This window comes from Schistocerca piceifrons, chromosome 1 (assembly GCF_021461385.2).
Source record: "Schistocerca piceifrons isolate TAMUIC-IGC-003096 chromosome 1, iqSchPice1.1, whole genome shotgun sequence".
Taxonomy (NCBI): domain Eukaryota; kingdom Metazoa; phylum Arthropoda; class Insecta; order Orthoptera; family Acrididae; genus Schistocerca; species Schistocerca piceifrons.
Genome location: NC_060138.1, coordinates 880,381,482 through 880,405,162, shown reverse-complemented (window position 1 = coordinate 880,405,162; position 23,681 = coordinate 880,381,482).

The following is a 23,681-nucleotide window of genomic DNA, read 5'->3' as shown; positions in this document are numbered from 1 at the left end:
GGAGTCGTATTCAGAACAGTGTGTGGGGCGGCGGGTGGATTTTTTTTTATCAATTTTATGTTGTTTATATAAATGTTTGGTTTGTAGAATGTAAAACCAGTTCCTATTATTTAGAATGTTATTTATGCTGTCATTCGCCGTTCTCAACACTGGCTCTCTAACTACAATATTGGCAACCAGAAAGTGATTAGCAAAACGTGGCGCTGTGCAATGTAAGTTACAAATGGAGTCGTATTCAGAACAGTGTGTGGGGCGGCGGGTGGATTTTTTTTTGTCAATTTTATGTTGTTTATATAAATGTTTGGTTTGTAGAATGTAAAACCAGTTCCTATTATTTAGAATGTTATTTATGCTGTCATTCGCCGTTCTCAACACTGGCTCTCTAACTACAATATTGGCAACCAGAAAGTGATTAGCAAAACGTGGCGCTGTGCAATGTAAGTTACAAATGGAGTCGTATTCAGAACAGTGTGTGGGGCGGCGGGTGGATTTTTTTTTATCAATTTTATGTTGTTTATATAAATGTTTGGTTTGTAGAATGTAAAACCAGTTCCTATTATTTAGAATGTTATTTATGCTGTCATTCGCCGTTCTCAACACTGGCTCTCTAACTACAATATTGGCAACCAGAAAGTGATTAGCAAAACGTGGCGCTGTGCAATGTAAGTTACAAATGGAGTCGTATTCAGAACAGTGTGTGGGGCGGCGGATGGATTTTTTTTTATCAATTTTATGTTTTTATATAAATGTTTGGTTTGTAGAATGTAAAACTAGTTCCTATTATTTAGAATGTTATTTATGCTGTCATTCGCCGTTCTCAACACTGGCTCTCTAACTACAATATTGGCAACCAGAACGTGATTAGCAAAACGTGGCGCTGTGCAATGTAAGTTACAAATGGAGTCGTATTCAGAACAGTGTGTGGGGCAGCGGGTGGATTTTTTTTTATCAATTTTATGTTGTTTATATAAATGTTTGGTTTGTAGAATGTAAAACCAGTTCCTATTATTTAGAATGTTATTTATGCTGTCATTCGCTGTTCTAAACACTGGCTCTCTAACTACAATATTGGCAACCAGAAAGTGATTAGCAAAACGTGGCGCTGTGCAATGTAAGTTACAAATGGAGTCGTATTCAGAACAGTGTGTGGGGCGGCGGGTGGATTTTTTTTTATCAATTTTATGTTGTTTATATAAATGTTAGGTTTGTAGAATGTAAAACCAGTTCCTATTATTTAGAATGTTATTTATGCTGTCATTCGCCGTTCTCAACACTGGCTCTCTAACTACAATATTGGCAACCAGAAAGTGATTAGCAAAACGTGGCGCTGTGCAATGTAAGTTACAAATGGAGTCGTATTCAGAACAGTGTGTGGGGCGGCGGGTGGATTTTTTTTTATCAATTTTATGTTGTTTATATAAATGTTTGGTTTGTAGAATGTAAAACCAGTTCCTATTATTTAGAATGTTATTTATGCTGTCATTCGCCGTTCTCAACACTGGCTCTCTAACTACAATATTGGCAACCAGAAAGTGATTAGCAAAATGTGGCGCTGTGCAATGTAAGTTACAAATGGAGTCGTATTCAGAACAGTGTGTGGGGCGGCGGGTGGATTTTTTTTTATCAATTTTATGTTGTTTATATAAATGTTTGGTTTGTAGAATGTAAAACCAGTTCCTATTATTTAGAATGTTATTTATGCTGTCATTCGCCGTTCTCAACACTGGCTCTCTAACTACAATATTGGCAACCAGAAAGTGATTAGCAAAACGTGGCGCTGTGCAATGTAAGTTACAAATGGAGTCGTATTCAGAACAGTGTGTGGGGCGGCGGGTGGATTTTTTTTTGTCAATTTTATGTTGTTTATATAAATGTTTGGTTTGTAGAATGTAAAACCAGTTCCTATTATTTAGAATGTTATTTATGCTGTCATTCGCCGTTCTCAACACTGGCTCTCTAACTACAATATTGGCAACCAGAAAGTGATTAGCAAAACGTGGCGCTGTGCAATGTAAGTTACAAATGGAGTCGTATTCAGAACAGTGTGTGGGGCGGCGGGTGGATTTTTTTTTATCAATTTTATGTTGTTTATATAAATGTTTGGTTTGTAGAATGTAAAACCAGTTCCTATTATTTAGAATGTTATTTATGCTGTCATTCGCCGTTCTCAACACTGGCTCTCTAACTACAATATTGGCAACCAGAGAGTGATTAGCAAAACGTGGCGCTGTGCAATGTAAGTTACAAATGGAGTCGTATTCAGAACAGTGTGTGGGGCGGCAGGTGGATTTTTTTTTATCAATTTTATGTTGTTTATATAAATGTTTGGTTTGTAGAATGTAAAACCAGTTCCTATTATTTAGAATGTTATTTATGCTGTCATTCGCCGTTCTCAACACTGGCTCTCTAACTACAATATTGGTAACCAGAAAGTGATTAGCAAAACGTGGCGCTGTGCAATGTAAGTTACAAATGGAGTCGTATTCAGATCAGTGTGTGGGGCAGCGGGTGGATTTTTTTTTATCAATTTTATGTTGTTTATATAAATGTTTGGTTTGTAGAATGTAAAACCAGTTCCTATTATTTAGAATGTTATTTATGCTGTCATTCGCCGTTCTAAACACTGGCTCTCTAACTACAATATTGGCAACCAGAAAGTGATTAGCAAAACGTGGCGCTGTGCAATGTAAGTTACAAATGGAGTCGTATTCAGAACAGTGTGTGGGGCGGCGGGTGGATTTTTTTTTATCAATTTTATGTTGTTTATATAAATGTTTGGTTCGTAGAATGTAAAACCAGTTACTATTATTTAGAATGTTATTTATGCTGTCATTCGCCGTTCTCAACACTGGCTCTCTAACTACAATATTGGCAACCAGAAAGTGATTAGCAAAACGTGGCGCTGTGCAATGTAAGTTACAAATGGAGTCGTATTCAGAACAGTGTGTGGGGCGGCGGGTGGATTTTTTTTTATCAATTTTATGTTTTATATAAATGTTTGGTTTGTAGAATGTAAAACCAGTTCCTATTATTTAGAATGTTATTTATGCTGTCATTCGCCGTTCTCAACACTGGCTCTCTAACTACAATATTGGCAACCAGAAAGTGATTAGCAAAATGTGGCGCTGTGCAATGTAAGTTACAAATGGAGACGTATTCAGAACAGTGTGTGGGGCGGCGGGTGGATTTTTTTTTATCAATTTTATGTTGTTTATATAAATGTTTGGTTTGTAGAATGTAAAACCAGTTCCTATTATTTAGAATGTTATTTATGCTGTCATTCGCCGTTCTCAACACTGGCTCTCTAACTACAATATTGGCAACCAGAAAGTGATTAGCAAAACGTGGCGCTGTGCAATGTAAGTTACAAATGGAGTCGTATTCAGAACAGTGTGTGGGGCGGCGGGTGGATTTTTTTTTGTCAATTTTATGTTGTTTATATAAATGTTTGGTTTGTAGAATGTAAAACCAGTTCCTATTATTTAGAATGTTATTTATGCTGTCATTCGCTGTTCTCAACACTGGCTCTCTAACTACAATATTGGCAACCAGAAAGTGATTAGCAAAACGTGGCGCTGTGCAATGTAAGTTACAAATGGAGTCGTATTCAGAACAATGTGTGGGGCGGCGGGTGGATTTTTTTTTATCAATTTTATGTTGTTTATATAAATGTTTGGTTTGTAGAATGTAAAACCAGTTCCTATTATTTAGAATGTTATTTATGCTGTCATTCGCCGTTCTCAACACTGGCTCTCTAACTACAATATTGGCAACCAGAGAGTGATTAGCAAAACGTGGCGCTGTGCAATGTAAGTTACAAATGGAGTCGTATTCAGAACAGTGTGTGGGGCGGCGGGTGGATTTTTTTTATCAATTTTATGTTGTTTATATAAATGTTTGGTTTGTAGAATGTAAAACCAGTTCCTATTATTTAGAATGTTATTTATGCTGTCATTCGCCGTTCTCAACACTGGCTCTCTAACTACAATATTGGCAACCAGAAAGTGATTAGCAAAACGTGGCGCTGTGCAATGTAAGTTACAAATGGAGTCGTATTCAGAACAGTGTGTGGGGCGGCGGGTGGATTTTTTTTTATCAATTTTATGTTTTTTATATAAATGTTTGGTTTGTAGAATGTAAAACCAGTTCCTATTATTTAGAATGTTATTTATGCTGTCATTCGCCGTTCTCAACACTGGCTCTCTAACTACAATATTGGCAACCAGAAAGTGATTAGCAAAACGTGGCGCTGTGCAATGTAAGTTACAAATGGAGTCGTATTCAGAACAGTGTGTGGGGCGGCGGGTGGATTTTTTTTTATCAATTTTATGTTGTTTATATAAATGTTTGGTTTGTAGAATGTAAAACCAGTTCCTATTATTTAGAATGTTATTTATGCTGTCATTCGCCGTTCTCAACACTGGCTCTCTAACTACAATATTGGCAACCAGAGAGTGATTAGCAAAAACGTGGCGCTGTGCAATGTAAGTTACAAATGGATTCGTATTCAGAACAGTGTGTGGGGCGTCGGGTGAATTTTTTTTATCAATTTTATGTTGTTTATATAAATGTTTGGTTTGTAGAATGTAAAACCAGTTCCTATTATTTAGAATGTTATTTATGCTGTCATTCGCCGTTCTCAACACTGGCTCTCTAACTACAATATTGGCAACCAGAAAGTGATTAGCAAAACGTGGCGCTGTGCAATGTAAGTTACAAATGGAGTCGTATTCAGAACAGTGTGTGGGGCGGCGGGTGGATTTTTTTTTATCAATTTTATGTTGTTTATATAAATGTTTGGTTTGTAGAATGTAAAACCAGTTCCTATTATTTAGAATGTAATTTATGCTGTCATTCGCCGTTCTCAACACTGGCTCTCTAACTACAATATTGGCAACCAGAAAGTGATTAGCAAAACGTGGCGCTGTGCAATGTAAGTTACAAATGGAGTCGTATTCAGAACAGTGTGTGGGGCGGCGGGTGGATTTTTTTTTATCAATTTTATGTTTTTATATAAATGTTTGGTTTGTAGAATGTAAAACCTGTTCCTATTATTTAGAATGTTATTTATGCTGTCATTCGCCGTTCTCAACACTGACTCTCTAACTACAATATTGGCAACCAGAAAGTGATTAGCAAAACGTGGCGCTGTGCAATGTAAGTTACAAATGGAGTCGTATTCAGAACAGTGTGTGGGGCGGCGGGTGGATTTTTTTTATCAATTTTATGTTGTTTATATAAATGTTTGGTTTGTAGAATGTAAAACCAGTTCCTATTATTTAGAATGTTATTTATGCTGCCATTCGCCGTTCTCAACACTGGCTCTCTAACTACAATATTGGCAACCAGAAAGTGATTAGCAAAACGTGGCGCTGTGCAATGTAAGTTACAAATGGAGTCGTATTCAGAACAGTGTGTGGGGCGGTGGGTGGATTTTTTTTATCAATTTTATGTTTTTATATAAATGTTTGGCTTGTAGAATGTAAAACCAGTTCCTATTATTTAGAATGTTATTTATGCTGTCATTCGCCGTTCTCAACACTGGCTCTCTAACTACAATATTGGCAACCAGAAAGTGATTAGCAAAACGTGGCGCTGTGCAATGTAAGTTACAAATGGAGTCGTATTCAGAACAGTGTGTGGGGCGGCGGGTGGATTTTTTTTTATCAATTTTATGTTTTTATATAAATGTTTGGTTTGTAGAATGTAAAACTAGTTCCTATTATTTAGAATGTTATTTATGCTGTCTTTCGCTGTTCTCAACACTGGCTCTCTAACTACAATATTGGCAACCAGAAAGTGATTAGCAAAACGTGGCGCTGTGCAATGTAAGTTACAAATGGAGTCGTATTCAGAACAGTGTGTGGGGCGGCGGGTGGATTTTTTTTATCAATTTTATGTTGTTTATATAAATGTTTGGTTTGTAGAATGTAAAACCAGTTCCTATTATTTAGAATGTTATTTATGCTGTCATTCGCCGTTCTCAACACTGGCTCTCTAACTACAATATTGGCAACCAGAAAGTGATTAGCAAAACGTGGCGCTGTGCAATGTAAGTTACAAATGGAGTCGTACTCAGAACAGTGTGTGGGGCGGCGGGTGGATTTTTTTTATCAATTTTATGTTGTTTATATAAATGTTTGGTTTGTAGAATGTAAAACCAGTTCCTATTATTTAGAATGTTATTTATGCTGTCATTCGCCGTTCTCAACACTGGCTCTCTAACTACAATATTGGCAACCAGAAAGTGATTAGCAAAACGTGGCGCTGTGCAATGTAAGTTACAAATGGAGTCGTATTCAGAACAGTGTGTGGGGCGGCGGGTGGATTTTTTTTTATCAATTTTATGTTGTTTATATAAATGTTTGGTGTGTAGAATGTAAAACCAGTTCCTATTATTTAGAATGTTATTTATGCTGTCATTCGCCGTTCTCAACACTGGCTCTCTACCTACAATATTGGCAACCAGAAAGTGATTAGCAAAACGTGGCGCTGTGCAATGTAAGTTACAAATGGAGTCGTATTCAGAACAGTGTGTGGGGCGGCGGGTGGATTTTTTTTATCAATTTTATGTTGTTTATATAAATGTTTGGTTTGTAGAATGTAAAACCAGTTCCTATTATTTAGAATGTTATTTATATAGTCATTCGCCGTTCTCAACACTGGCTCTCTAACTACAATATTGGCAACCAGAAAGTGATTAGCAAAACGTGGCGCTGTGCAATGTAAGTTACAAATGGAGTCGTATTCAGAACAGTGTGTGGGGCGGCGGGTGGATTTTTTTTATCAATTTTATGTTGTTTATATAAATGTTTGGTTTGTAGAATGTAAAACCAGTTCCTATTATTTAGAATGTTATTTATGCTGTCATTCGCCGTTCTCAACACTGGCTATCTAACTACAATATTGGCAACCAGAAAGTGATTAGCAAAACGTGGCGCTGTGCAATGTAAGTTACAAATGGAGTCGTATTCAGAACAGTGTGTGGGGCGGCGGGTGGATTTTTTTTTATCAATTTTATGTTGTTTATATAAATGTTTGGTTTGCAGAATGTAAAACCAGTTCCTATTATTTAGAATGTTATTTATGCTGTCATTCGCCGTTCTCAACACTGGCTCTCTAACTAGAATATTGGTAACCAGAAAGTGATTAGCAAAACGTGGCGCTGTGCAATGTAAGTTACAAATGGAGTCGTATTCAGAACAGTGTGTGGGGCGGCGGGTGGATTTTTTTTTATCAATTTTATGTTTTATATAAATGTTTGGTTTGTAGAATGTAAAACCAGTTCCTATTATTTAGAATGTTATTTATGCTGTCATTCGCCGTTCTCAACACTGGCTCTCTAACTACAATATTGGCAACCAGAAAGTGATTAGCAAAACGTGGCGCTGTGCAATGTAAGTTACAAATGGAGTCGTATTCAGAACAGTGTGTGGGGCGGCGGGTGGATTTTTTTTTATCAATTTTATGTTGTTTATATAAATGTTTGGTTTGTAGAATGTAACACCAGTTCCTATTATTTAGAATGTTATTTATGCTGTCATTCGCCGTTCTCAACACTGGCTCTCTAACTACAATATTGGCAACCAGAAAGTGATTAGCAAAACGTGGCGCTGTGCAATGTAAGTTACAAATGGAGTCGTATTCAGAACAGTGTGTGGGGCGGCGGGTGGATTTTTTTTATCAATTTTATGTTGTTTATATAAATGTTTGGTTTGTAGAATGTAAAACCAGTTCCTATTATTTAGAATGTTATTTATATAGTCATTCGCCGTTCTCAACACTGGCTCTCTAACTACAATATTGGCAACCAGAAAGTGATTAGCAAAACGTGGCGCTGTGCAATGTAAGTTACAAATAGTGTCGTATTCAGAACAGTGTGTGGGGCGGCGGGTGGATTTTTTTTATCAATTTTATGTTGTTTATATAAATGTTTGGTTTGTAGAATGTAAAACCAGTTCCTATTATTTAGAATGTTATTTATGCTGTCATTCGCCGTTCTCAACACTGGCTCTCTAACTACAATATTGGCAACCAGAAAGTGATTAGCAAAACGTGGCGCTGTGCAATGTAAGTTACAAATGGAGTCGTATTCAGAACAGTGTGTGGGGCGGCGGGTGGATTTTTTTTTATCAATTTTATGTTGTTTATATAAATGTTTGGTTTGCAGAATGTAAAACCAGTTCCTATTATTTAGAATGTTATTTATGCTGTCATTCGCCGTTCTCAACACTGGCTCTCTAACTAGAATATTGGTAACCAGAAAGTGATTAGCAAAACGTGGCGCTGTGCAATGTAAGTTACAAATGGAGTCGTATTCAGAACAGTGTGTGGGGCGGCGGGTGGATTTTTCTTAATCAATTTTATGTTGTTTATATAAATGTTTGGTTTGTAGAATGTAAAAGCAGTTCCTATTATTTAGAATGTTATTTATGCTGTCATTCGCCGTTCTCAACACTGGCTCTCTAACTACAATATTGGCAACCAGAAAGTGATTAGCAAAACGTGGCGCTGTGCAATGTAAGTTACAAATGGAGTCGTATTCAGAACAGTGTGTGGGGCGGCGGGTGGATTTTTTTTTTATCAATTTTATGTTGTTTATGTAAATGTTTGGTTTGTAGAATGTAAAACCAGTTCCTATTATTTAGAATGTTATTTATGCTGTCATTCGCCGTTCTCAACACTGGCTCTCTAACTACAATATTGGCAACCAGAAAGTGATTAGCAAAACGTGGCGCTGTGCAATGTAAGTTACAAATGGAGTCGTATTCAGAACAGTGTGTGGGGCGGCGGGTGGATTTTTTTTTATCAATTTTATGTTGTTTATATAAATGTTTGGTTTGTAGAATGTAAAACCAGTTCCTATTATTTAGAATGTTATTTATGCTGTCATTCGCCGTTCTCAACACTGGCTCTCTAACTACAATATTGGCAACCAGAAAGTGATTAGCAAAACGTGGCGCTGTGCAATGTAAGTTACAAATGGAGTCGTATTCAGAACAGTGTGTGGGGCGGCGGGTGGATTTTTTTTTATCAATTTTATGTTGTTTATATAAATGTTTGGTTTGTAGAATGTAAAACCAGTTCCTATTATTTAGAATGTTATTTATGCTGTCATTCGCCGTTCTCAACACTGGCTCTCTAACTACAATATTGGCAACCAGAAAGTGATTAGCAAAACGTGGCGCCGTGCAATGTAAGTTACAAATGGAGTCGTATTCAGAACAGTGTGTGGGGCGGCGGGTGGATTTTTTTTTATCAATTTTATGTTTTTATATAAATGTTTGGTTTGTAGAATGTAAAACCAGTTCCTATTATTTAGAATGTTATTTATGCTGTCATTCGCCGTTCTCAACACTGGCTCTCCAACCACAATATTGGCAACCAGAAAGTGATTAGCAAAACGTGGCGCTGTGCAATGTAAGTTACAAATGGAGTCGTATTCAGAACAGTGTGTGGGGCGGCGGGTGGATTTTTTTTATCATTTTTATGTTTTTATATAAATGTTTGGTTTGTAGAATGTAAAACCAGTTCCTATTATTTAGAATGTTATTTATGCTGTCATTCGCCGTTCTCAACACTGGCTCTCTAACTACAATATTGGCAACCAGAAAGTGATTAGCAAAACGTGGCGCTGTGCAATGTAAGTTACAAATGGAGTCGTATTCAGAACAGTCTGTGGGGCGGCGGGTGGTTTTTTTTTTTATCAATTTTATGTTGTTTATATAAATGTTTGGTTTGTAGAATGTAAAACCAGTTCCTATTATTTAGAATGTTATTTATGCTGTCATTCGCCGTTCTCAACACTGGCTCTCCAACCACAATATTGGCAACCAGAAAGTGATTAGCAAAACGTGGCGCTGTGCAATGTAAGTTACAAATGGAGTCGTATTCAGAACAGTGTGTGGGGCAGCGGGTGGATTTTTTTTTATCAATTTTATGTTGTTTATATTAATGTTTGGTTTGTAGAATGTAAAACCAGTTCCTATTATTTAGAATGTTATTTATGCTGTCATTCGCCGTTCTCAACACTGGCTCTCTAACTACAATATTGGCAACCAGAAAGTGATTAGCAAAACGTGGTGCTGTGCAATGTAAGTTACAAATGGAGTCGTATTCAGAACAGTGTGTGGGGCGGCGATTGGATTTTTTTTATCAATTTTATGATGTTTATATAAATGTTTGGTTTGTAGAATGTAAAACCAGTTCCTATTATTTAGAATGTTATTTATGCTGTCATTCGCCGTTCTCAACACTGGCTCTCTAACTACAATATTGGCAACCAGAAAGTGATTAGCAAAACGTGGCGCTGTGCAATGTAAGTTACAAATGGAGTCGTATTCAGAACAGTGTGTGGGGCGGCGGGTGGATTTTTTTTTATCAATTTTATGTTGTTTATATAAATGTTTGGTTTGTAGAATGTAAAACCAGTTCCTATTATTTAGAATGATATTCATGCTGTCATTCGCCGTTCTCAACACTGGCTCTCTAACTACAATATTGGCAACCAGAAAGTGATTAGCAAAACGTGGCGCTGTGCAATGTAAGTTACAAATGGTGTCGTATTCAGAACAGTGTGTGGATCGGCGGGTGGACTTTTTATCAATTTTATGTTGTTTATATAAATGTTTGGTTTGTACAATGTAAAACCAGTTCCTATTATTTAGAATGTTATTTATGCTGTCATTCGCCGTTCTCAACACTGGCTCTCTAACTACAATATTGGCAACCAGAAAGTGATTAGCAAAACGTGGCGCTGTGCAATGTAAGTTACAAATGGAGTCGTATTCAGAACAGTGTGTGGGGCGGCGGGTGGATTTTTTTTTATCAATTTTATGTTGTTTATATAAATGTTTAGTTTGTAGAATGTAAAACCAGTTCCTATTATTTAGAATGTTATTTATGCTGTCATTCTCCGTTCTCAACACTGGCTCTCTAACTACAATATTGGCAACCAGAATGTGATTAGCAAAACGTGGCGCTGTGCAATGTAAGTTACAAATGGAGTCGTATTCAGAACAGTGTGTGGGGCGGCGGGTGGATTTTTTTTTATCAATTTTATGTTGTTTATATAAATGTTTGGTTTGTAGAATGTAAAACCAGTTCCTATTATTTAGAATGTTATTTATGCTGTCATTCGCCGTTCTCAACACTGGCTCTCTAACTACAATATTGGCAACCAGAAAGTGATTAGCAAAACGTGGAGCTGTGCAATGTAAGTTACAAATGGAGTCGTACTCAGAACAGTGTGTGGGGTGGCGGGTGGATTTTTTTTTATCAATTTTATGTTGTTTATATAAATGTTTGGTTTGTAGAATGTAAAACCAGTTCCTATTATTTAGAATGTTATTTATGCTGTCATTCGCCGTTCTCAACACTGACTCTCTAACTACAATATTGGCAACCAGAAAGTGATTAGAAAAACGTGGCGCTGTGCAATGTAAGTTACAAATGGAGTCGTATTCAGAACAGTGTGTGGGGCGGCGGGTGGATTTTTTTTATCAATTTTATGTTTTTATATAAATGTTTGGTTTGTAGAATGTAAAACCAGTTCCTATTATTTAGAATGTTATTTATGCTGTCATTCGCCGTTCTCAACACTGGCTCTCTAACTACAATATTGGCAACCAAAAAGTGATTAGCAAAACTTGGCGCTGTGCAATGTAAGTTACAAATGGAGTCATATTGAGAACAGTGTGTGGGGCGGCGGGTGGATTTTTTTTATCAATTTTATGTTGTTTATATAAATGTTTGGTTTGTAGAATGTAAAACCAGTTCCTATTATTTAGAATGTTATTTATGCTGTCATTCGCCGTTCTCAACACTGGCTCTCTAACTACAATATTGGCAACCAGAAAGTGATTAGCAAAACGTGGCGCTGTGCAATGTAAGTTACAAATGGAGTCGTATTCAGAACAGTGTGTGGGGCGGCGGGTGGATTTTTTTTTTATCAATTTTATGTTGTTTATATAAATGTTTGGTTTGTAGAATGTAAAACCAGTTCCTATTATTTAGAATGTTATTTATGCTGTCATTCGCCGTTCTCAACACTGGCTCTCTAACTACAATATTGGCAACCAGAAAGTGATTAGCAAAACGTGGCGCTGTGCAATGTAAGTTACAAATGGAGTCGTATTGAGAACAGTGTGTGGGGCGGCGGGTGGATTTTTTTTATCAATTTTATGTTGTTTATATAAATGTTTGGTTTGTAGAATGTAAAACCAGTTCCTATTATTTAGAATGTTATTTATGCTGTCATTCGCCGTTCTCAACACTGGCTCTCTAACTACAATATTGGCAACCAGAAAGTGATTAGCAAAACGTGGCGCTGTGCAATGTAAGTTACAAATGGAGTCGTATTCAGAACAGTGTGTGGGGCGGCGGGTGGATTTTTTTTTATCAATTTTATGTTTTTATATAAATGTTTGGTTTGTAGAATGTAAAACCAGTTCCTATTATTTAGAATGTTATTTATGCTGTCATTCGCCGTTCTCAACACTGGCTCTGTAACTACAATATTTTTCAACCAGAAAGTGATTAGCAAAACGTGGCACTGTGCAATGTAAGTTACAAATGGAGTCGTATTCAGAACAGTGTGTGGGGCAGCGGGTGGATTTTTTTTATCAATTTTATGTTGTTTATATAAATGTTTGGTTTGTAGAATGTAAAACCAGTTCCTATTATTTAGAATGTAATTTATGCTGTCATTCGCCGTTCTCAACACTGGCTCTCTAACTACAATATTGGCAACCAGAAAGTGATTAGCAAAACGTGGCGCTGTGCAATGTAAGTTACAAATGGAGTCGTATTCAGAACAGTGTGTGGGGCGGCGGGTGGATTTTTTTTATCAATTTTATGTTGTTTATATAAATGTTTGGTTTGTAGAATGTAAAAGCAGTTCCTATTATTTAGAATGTTATTTATGCTGTCATTCGCCGTTCTCAACACTGGCTCTCTAACTACAATATTGGCAACCAGAAAGTGATTAGCAAAACGTGGCGCTGTGCAATGTAAGTTACAAATGGAGTCGTATTCAGAACAGTGTGTGGGGCGGCGGGTGGATTTTTTTAATCAATTTTATGTTTTTATATAAATGTTTGGTTTGTAGAATGTAAAACCAGTTCCTATTATTTAGAATGTTATTTATGCTGTCATTCGCCGTTCTCAACACTGGCTCTCTAACTACAATATTGGCAACCAGAAAGTGATTACCATAACGTGGCGCTGTGCAATGTAAGTTACAAATGGAGTCGTATTCAGAACAGTGTGTGGGGCGGCGGGTGGATTTTTTTTTTATCAATTTTATGTTTTTATATAAATGTTTGGTTTGTAGAATGTAAAACCTGTTCCTATTATTTAGAATGTTATTTATGCTGTCATTCGCCGTTCTCAACACTGACTCTCTAACTACAATATTGGCAACCAGAAAGTGATTAGCAAAACGTGGCGCTGTGCAATGTAAGTTACAAATGGAGTCGTATTCAGAACAGTGTGTGGGGCGGCGGGTGGATTTTTTTTATCAATTTTATGTTGTTTATATAAATGTTTGGTTTGTAGAATGTAAAACCAGTTCCTATTATTTAGAATGTTATTTATGCTGCCATTCGCCGTTCTCAACACTGGCTCTCTAACTACAATATTGGCAACCAGAAAGTGATTAGCAAAACGTGGCGCTGTGCAATGTAAGTTACAAATGGAGTCGTATTCAGAACAGTGTGTGGGGCGGTGGGTGGATTTTTTTTATCAATTTTATGTTTTTATATAAATGTTTGGCTTGTAGAATGTAAAACCAGTTCCTATTATTTAGAATGTTATTTATGCTGTCATTCGCCGTTCTCAACACTGGCTCTCTAACTACAATATTGGCAACCAGAAAGTGATTAGCAAAACGTGGCGCTGTGCAATGTAAGTTACAAATGGAGTCGTATTCAGAACAGTGTGTGGGGCGGCGGGTGGATTTTTTTTTATCAATTTTATGTTTTTATATAAATGTTTGGTTTGTAGAATGTAAAACCAGTTCCTATTATTTAGAATGTTATTTATGCTGTCATTCGCCGTTCTCAACACTGGCTCTCTAACTACAGTATTGGCAACCAGAAAGTGATTAGCAAAACGTGGCGCTGTGCAATGTAAGTTACAAATGGAGTCGTATTCAGAACAGTGTGTGGGGCGGCGGGTGGATTTTTTTTATCAATTTTATGTTGTTTATATAAATGTTTGGTTTGTAGAATGTAAAACCAGTTCCTATTATTTAGAATGTTATTTATGCTGTCATTCGCCGTTCTCAACACTGGCTCTCTAACTACAATATTGGCAACCAGAAAGTGATTAGCAAAACGTGGCGCTGTGCAATGTAAGTTACAAATGGAGTCGTATTCAGAACAGTGTGTGGGGCGGCGGGTGGATTTTTTTTATCAATTTTATGTTTTTATATAAATGTTTGGTTTGTAGAATGTAAAACCAGTTCCTATTATTTAGAATGTTATTTATGCTGTCATTCGCCGTTCTCAACACTGGCTCTCTAACTACAATATTGGCAACCAGAAAGTGATTAGCAAAACGTGGCGCTGTGCAATGTAAGTTACAAATGGAGTCGTATTCAGAACAGTGTGTGGGGCGGCGGGTGGATTTTTTTTATCAATTTTATGTTGTTTATATAAATGTTTGGTTTGTAGAATGTAAAACCAGTTCCTATTATTTAGAATGTTATTTATGCTGTCATTCGCCGTTCTCAACACCGGCTCTCTAACTACAATATTGGCAACCAGAAAGTGATTAGTAAAACGTGGCGCTGTGCAATGTAAGTTACAAATGGAGTCGTATTCAGAACAGTGTGTGGGGCGGCGGGTGGATTTTTTTTTATCAATTTTATGTTGTTTATATAAATGTTTGGTTTGTAGAATGTGAAACCAGTTCCTATTATTTAGAATGTTATTTATGCTGTCTTTCGCCGTTCTCAACACTGGCTCTCTAACTACAATATTGGCAACCAGAAAGTGATTAGCAAAACGTGGCGCTGTGCAATGTAAGTTACAAATGGAGTCGTATTCAGAACAGTGTGTGGGGCGGCGGGTGGATTTTTTTTATCAAATTTATGTTGTTTATATAAATGTTTGGTTTGTAGAATGTAAAACCAGTTCCTATTATTTAGAATGTTATTTATGCTGTCATTCGCCGTTCTCAACACTGGCTCTCTAACTACAATATTGGCAACCAGAAAGTGATTAGCAAAACGTGGCGCTGTGCAATGTAAGTTACAAATGGAGTCGTATTCAGAACAGTGTGTGGGGCGGTGGGTGGATTTTTTTTTATCAATTTTATGTTTTTATATAAATGTTTGGTTTGTAGAATGTAAAACCAGTTCCTATTATTTAGAATGTTATTTATGCTGTCTTTCGCCGTTCTCAACACTGGCTCTCTAACTACAATATTGGCAACCAGAAAGTGATTAGCAAAACGTGAAGCCTGTAATTAGAATTCCTATTGCCCACTTCATCTGAGAATACACTTATAGTTACAGCTTATAGCTCTGAGGAATTAGGAGATTGTCTGGGATTTATAATCAAAAACAGTCGTGAAAAAAATGTCCTGTATTCTGAAAGTCACAGATGAAAACAAAAGAATCCACACAATCTAACTAACAGAGCAGTTCAGAGTCTAATGCGCTGATGCAACTATAAATGTACAAATTAAAAGTTTAAATGAATGCTCGCCATAATTTGATGATTAGTTTCATCAAACGCCACGCTAAATAATGGTAGAATGTTTGTCCCGCGACGGCACGTGCAAATACGACATACGCAAACTGAAGATATATCATTAAAGTCATCCCAGAATTTACACTTCTCTCGACAATGATTTCATGGTTAAGCGTATCTCGAGTAACTTAATACGGCATCCGAGGCTGTTTGTAGCAATGATACCGACGCGACGCAACTCCCGACACAGACGGCGTGCTATTCAGCGTCTGGAGAGAACTGGGGCCTTCCGTCCTCACGCAGCGTTGTTATATATAAAGCCGCGGTGCGGATGGCTAAGGGAACGCCTGATCAAATCGGCTCTCCCGACTAGCCGCTGGGCTAGTAATGCACCACTTTAAGTTACCGAATAAATCACAGCTTCTTTTGCTGATGGCCAATGTGCATTCAGCACACAGGTAAGTAATCATAATAAAAGTCTGACGTGGCTAAGTAAAATATTTTGGGCGAGAGAATTAATTTAATTACACTACACGCAGTAGACGAGCTCTGAACCTGCCCTTTGGAGATACGCTGTCACTATAGTTTTATAGTTATTCAAATGAAACTTATCATATCTTTATGGTTATAGCGGATCTCCATTCTACTTAAATATAAACATCCTAGCCTTATTTATTAACCTACTTAATCTATCTTGCTTCCTTAATTTTTAAGACAAAAACCAGAAAATCATGAATTTCCACTAAAATTTTAATTTGTGAAATCCAAAGTACTGTTTCTATTAAATTATTATGAAAAAGGAATCTAAATATAAATTTTTAAGTCTCTAGCTCTTTTCTGTTGCGCCAATGATTTTTACAGAAAAACGTCCAAATTTCGAAAATGGTTAAAGTTATCGAACTGATATTCAACACATATTAATTTAGTATTACTCCTGACATGCTAGAAACATTTTAGGTTATTTACTTGATTTTTAAAATATTGCACAACATTTATGACGTCAGAGCTAGTTACAGCGGACTGGCTGGCACACAATGGAAAGACTGCTGTGAATTTACTACGGCGTGAGTAGGCTGCTTCCCTACAACTGTTCTGTGTAGTTCTGAGTGTGGTGTATCGAAGCTAAATGAATTCGAACGTGGACAAATTCTTGGTGATCGTATGATGGATGCTTCCGTAACCAAGGTAGCCGAAGTGTTCGGTGATTCAAGAGGCACTGTATTGAAGATTTATACCACATACAGGGGAAGCGGAGAAACATTCGCTAAGTCACAATGCTAGCAAAAGTATGTATCAGCACTGACGGTTATTGAAGAGGACTGTGACGAAAAATAAGAGGATGTCAGTTACAAAAGTCTCTCCAGAACTGAACGTTGCATTCGAGAACTCTGTCAGTACTAAAGCAACACGAAGGAAGGCCCATAAGCAGGGAATTGCAGGGTGAAATGGAATTCCAAAACCACTAATCAGTGATGCTAACCACCATAACAGGAAAATGCGGTGCTGAAGCCATAAACCAACACTATGGAGTAAGGGAGAAAAGTAACTTGGTGGGATGAGTGTTATTTCACACTGCTTCCAACTTCTGGTCGAGTTAACTCCTAACAAGGGAACCTCCCCATCGCACCCCCCTCAGATTTAGTTATAAGATGGCACAGTGGATAGGCCTTGAAAAACTGAATACAGATCAATCGAGAAAACAGGAAAAAGTTGTGTGGAACTATGAAAAACATAAGCAAAATATACAAACTGAGTAGTCCGTGTGCAAGATATGCAACAACAAGGACAATGTGAACTCAGGAGCGCCGTGGTCCCGTGGTTAGCGTAACTGCGGAAGGAGAGGTCCTTGGTTCAAGTCGTCCCTCGACCGAAAATTTTACATTCTTTATTTTCGCAAAGTTATGATCTGTCCGTTCGTTCATTGACGTCTCTGTTCACTATAATAAGTTTAGTGTCTGTGTTTTGCGACCGCACGGCAAAACCGTGCAATTAGTAGACGAAAGGAGTGCCTCTCCAATGGGAACCGAAAACATTTGATCGCAAGGTCATAGGTCAACCGATTCCTCCACAGGAAAACACGTCTGATATATTCTATACGACACTGGTGACGGCATGTGCGTCACATGACAGGAATATGTTGTCGATCCACCTAACTTGTACACTTGGTGAATGGGTAAAAAGATTCTTCTACCTCGCCCAATTTAGGTCTTCTTGTGGATGTGATAATCACTCCCAAAAAGTGTGAAAACATAAGAGTTTGTCACATTAACTGCAACAAATGAATGCAACAGTTTCACAGTCGCACAGTTTTGTCTGTGCTCTGTCAAAACATATGTTTTTAACGTTTTCAAATTTTTCCGTGTGTAGACCGTCAAATCCTGCATATGTCCAAGCAAATCTGAACATGTCCTGGAATTTCGGAGAGCGAAGTTGATTATATGTGAGTGCCTGAACTTTGATAATTGTCTGAAAACAAAAAAATAAAATTTTCTGCCGCGGGAAGACTTGAACCAAGGACCTCTCGTTCTGCAGCTGCACGCGCTAACCAGGGGACCATGGCGCTTATGGGTTCACACGCACCTGTTGAACCCCTGGATGTTGCTTATGTTACACATGGACTACTCATTTGTATATTTTGCTTATTTTTTCATAGTTCCACACAACTTCTTCCTGTTTTCTCGACTGATCTGTGTTCAGTTTTTCAAGGCCTATCCACTGTACCAACTTATAACTAATTCTGAGGGCGGTGCGATGGGGAGGTTCCCTTGTAAGAATGAAACTTGGCAGTAATTTAGTAATGATTTGAGGAGTAATATCGTGGTATTCTTCGGACCACGTGGTTATTCTGCAAGGTTGCATTCTTGACAATAATTATGTGCCCGTTTTGCTGATCAGGTCCACCTCAGGGTATAATGTTGGTTCCTCATTCGTGATGCTGTGTTCCAAGACTACTGGATTCCTGTTCCTAGATATTTTTGTGAAGACGAAAGTGAATTCTCGCATCTCCCCTGGCCCACCCCAGAAAGCAGACCTCAGTATTACTGACGCTTTGTGGTCTACGTAGCAGAGAAGGGTACGTGATCGCTATCCACCTCCGTCATCGTTACCTATACTTATCATTATTTTGCAAGAAGAATGGCAAGAGATTCCCTGACAACCATACGGAACCCGTGTTTACCCATTCCGAGATGACTGGAAGCTATTTTGAATGCCAGTGATTTTCCCACACGGTATCAGGCATGATAATGTGTTTTTGGTGTTTCCATATTTTTGTCCAACCTCGGTAGGGTCACAGGAGAACGCCTGTGAAGTTTGGAAGGTGGGAGAGGAGGACTGGCGGAAGTACACTATGTGCTCAAAAGTATCCGGACACCTGGCTGAAAATGACTTACAAGTTCGTGGCGCTCCATCGGTAATGCTGGAATTCAGTATGGTGTTGTCCCACCCTTAGCCTTGATGACAGCTTCCACTCTCGTGGGTAAACGTTCAGTCAGGTGCTGGAAGGTTTGTTGGGGAATGGCAGCCCATTCTTCACGGAGTGCTGCAGTGAGGAGAGGTATCGATGTCGGTCGTAGAGGCCTGGCACGATGTCGGCGTTCCAAAACATCCCAAAGGTAATCTGCGGGATTGAGGTCAGGACTCTGCGCAGGCCAGTCCATTACAGGGATGTTATTGTCGTGTAACCACTCTGCCACAGGCGGTTATTATGAACGGGTGCTCGATCGATTTGAAAGATGCAGTTGCTATCCCCGAATTGTTCTTTAACAGTGGGAAGCAACAGGGTGCTTAAAACATCAATGTGGGCCTGTGCTGTGATAGTGCCACGCAAAACAACGAGGGGTGCAAGCCCCCTCCACGAAAAACACGACCACACCATAACACCACCGCCTCCGAATTTTACTGTTGGCACTACACATGCTGGCAGATAACATTCACCGGGCATTCACCATACCCACATCCTGTTATCGGATCGCCACTTTGTGTACCGCGAGCAACCGCTCGACCATGGAATCCATGTTTTCTCACCTCCCGCCTAACTGTCATAGTATTTGCTATGGCTCCCGATACAGTTTGGAATTTCTGTGCGATAGTCTGGATGGAGGTGTGCCTATTACACATTAAAACCCTCTTCGACTGTCGGCGAGCCGGCCGAGTGGTTCTAGGCGCTACAGTCTGGAATCGCGCGACACTTCGGTCGCAGGTTCGAATCCTGCCTCGGGAATGGATGTGTGTGATGTCCTTAGGTTAGTTAGGTTTAAGTAGTTCTAAGTTATAGGGGACTGATGACCTCAGAAGTTAAGTCCCATAGTGCTCAGGGCCATTTGAACCATTTTTTGACTGTCGGCGGTCTCTGTCAGTCAACCGGCGAGGTCGGCCTGTACGCTTTTGTGCTACACGTGTCCCTTCACATTTCCACTTCATTATCACATCGGAAACAGTGGACCTAGGGATGTTTAGTAGTGTGGAAATCTCGCTTACAGACGTATGACACAAGTGACGCCTAATTACGTGACCACGTTCGAAGTCCGTGAGTTCCGCAGAGCGCCCCATTCTGCTCTCTGATGATGCCTAATGACTACTGAAGTCGCTGATATGGTGTACCTGGCAGTAGGTGGCAGCACAGTGCATCTAATGTGAAAAAGTATGTTTGTGGGGGTGTCCGGATACTTTTGATCACATTGTGTTGATCACTGAGGGCGGCTCGTGAGTCGTGCCTGGATACTCAGTCAGAAACAGCATTGACACCGAAAAGCAAGGCCCCGGGTTCGTGTCGCCGTCCGGTGCACAATTTTAACCTGCCAAAAATTTTATAATCGGCGAATACTCAGTTGGAGTTTAAAAGTTTCATGTGGCGTTTTGTGTAATGTTTCACTGAAATCATTGACATGTCTCGTGATATGACTCTCTAAAACTGTGAACTGCTTCCGAGTATAGTTAGCTAATTACGTAGGTAGAGCCTTTCTCACATTGGATGTTGATGAGAAACATCTCACACCTCATTACTAGAGACCGTATTGGGTATCTGGCGATGTTGACTAGTGTCCCACTGCCACTGTGTCACTCTCTTTCTCTCACACTGCCATTGCGTCCTCCGCTCTTTCTGTATCACAACGACTGTCTACTATATTCAAGTATTTTTATTATTATTATTAGCGAATGTCCCTTTACAGAACGATAGGCAGGCGATTTTCAATCCTTCTTAGGGTTCTTTTTATTTTCCCAATATGTCTTCATTTTCTCCGCAAAGGCCTTCTTTCTTTCTTGGGTCCACTTTGCTCGGTATGGTTTTGGTTCCATCTCTGGAATAAATTTCCACTCATCGATTTTGCTTATGAATGTATCTCTGCCTGATGTGTGTATTACGTCAATTTTTCCTTTCGGAATATCCTTCTTAGCTTCAATTACACAAGTTATTGATGCTTTAAGACATGTCACATAGTCCTATAAACGTTTAGTAAGTCTGTTTCTAGGTAATATGTCCAGGTGTCCAAAGAACTTCATTCGGCTCTTTCTATTGTCAATTTCGATGTTTGATGCTTTACCGGTTGTCTCGATAGTTTGCAGTTTGTATCCATCTTGTATGCATCGTGGTGTCAGAATTTTTCTAATACCTTTCTCTCTACTTTCTTAGAGTATCTATTATTTTTTCGTCTCTTTCCTACTACCGCTGTCTCCTTCTGTCTCAGCATAAACAAGCGCGAATATGTTCGTGCGCAAAAAGTTTTTGGAGAATTTTTAAAGGCGCTGAAAAAGCAGAACGATGCAGCTGACTGCATCCAAATTTTTGAGTAGGAGTCTTTTCAACTGATGCATATTCGTCTTGTTTGTGCTACGGTAGGAGTACTTATTTGTTGGTTCTCTTGTTTTCCTTGCTACGGCAATGCATATCACACATATGAAACTAATCTTATGGGTCAGTCAACTTTTGATAGTTTTCTTATGTGGGACTGCACAAAAATTTTGCGTATGGTTCATTACTACAAGATGGACTTTTCAGAAACCTTCTGATGATAACGGAGAGACTTTACGGCATACGTCTCCGTGGTACGTCACTTTATAGCTACATTTTCGCATTGCACAGAATTTTACGTGCGTATTTTACTTGCGGAAGTATAGGGTAACTTGAAGCTCTGTATTTTGGAATGTCATATGTTTGAACGTGGTAGGGAAGCTAGAAAATCTGAAAACGGAAATGTAAAGGCTCAATCTAGATATAATGGGGGACAGTGAAGTGAAATGCAAAGACGACAAGGATTTCTGCTCAGATGGCCAAAGGGTAACATCAACAGCAGCCGAAAATGTTATAAAGGGAGTAGGATTCCTAATGAATAGGAAGGTAGGGCAGAAATGGGTTACTGTGAACAGTTGAGTGATAGGATTCTTATCATCAGAATCGACAGAAAACCAACACCGACCACGATAGTTCAGGTATACATGCCGACGTCGCAAGCTGAAGATGAAAAGAGAGAGAAAGTATATGAGGATATTGAAGGGTTATTCAGTAAGCAAAGGGAGGTGAAAATCTAATAGTCATGGAGGACTGGAATGCGGTTGTACGGGAAGGACTAGAAGAAAGAGTTACTTAAAAATATGGTCTTGGTACTAGGAATGAGAGAGGAGGAAGACTAATTGAGTTCTGTAATAAATTTCAGCCAGTAATAGCGAATATTCTGTTCACGAACAACAATAGGAGGAGGTGGTATACTTTGAAAAGGACGCGAGATGGGACAATATTTCAATTAGATTGTATCCAAAATCGGTTCTGGATTGTAAGGCGTACACTGGAACAGATACAGACTCAGCTTTTAATTTAGTAGTGATGGAGAGTAGGCTGAAGTTTAAGAGGCTAGTCAGGAAAAATCAGTAACCAAAGGAGGAGGATTCGGAAGTGTTAAGGTATGAAGATATACTCTTCTCTAAGGGTATAGATACTGCGATAAGGAAAAGCTCAGAAGACGTTCAGTTGAAGAGGAATAGACATCTCTAAAAAGGACAATCAGAGAAGTTGGAAAGAGAAACACAGGCACAAAGAAAATAACTATAAAGAAACCATGGTTAACAGAAGAAATACGTATTTTAGTTCATTGATGAAACAAGGAAGTACAAAAATGTCCAGGGAAATTGAAGAATACAGAAAAACACGTCGCTTAGGAATGAAATAAATAGGAAGTCTAGGAAGATTAATGCGAAAAGGCAGCATGAAAAATTTGAAGCAATCAAAAAAGAAATGATTATTGGAAGGACTGACTTAGCATATAGAAACGACAAAATAACCTTCGGTGAAATTAAAAGCAAGGGTGGTAATATTAAGAGAGCTATGGTAATTCCATTGTAAATGCAGAGGAGAGAGCGTATAAACGGAAAGAATACATTCAAGGCCTCTATAAGGGGAAAGTCCTACGTGATGATTTGATAGAAGAAGAAACAGGAGTGGGTAGGGAAGAGATAGGGGAGCCAGTATTAGTATAATAATTCAAAAGAACTTTGGAAGACGTAAAATCGAATAAGGCAGAAGGGATAGCTAGCATTCCATCGTAATTTCTAAAATCATTTGGGGAAGTGGCAACAAAACGACTATTCACGTTGGTGTGTAGAACGCATGAGTCTGGCGACATACCAGCTGAGTTTCGGAAAAATGTCATCTACATATACTACTGGCCATTAAAATTGCTACACCAAGAAGAAATGCACATGATAAACGGGTATTCATTGGACAAATATATTATACTAGAACTGACATGTGGTTACATTTTCACGCAATTTGGGTGCATAGATCCTGAGAAATCAGTACCCAGAACAACCACCTCTGCTCGTAATAATGGCCTTGATACGCCTGGGCATTGAGTCAAACAGAGCTTGGATGGAGTCTACAGGTACAGCTGCCCGTGCAGCTTCAACACGACACCACAGTTCATCAAGAGTAGTGACTGGCGTATTGTGATGAGCCAGTTGGTCGGCCACCACTGACCAGACGTTTTCAAT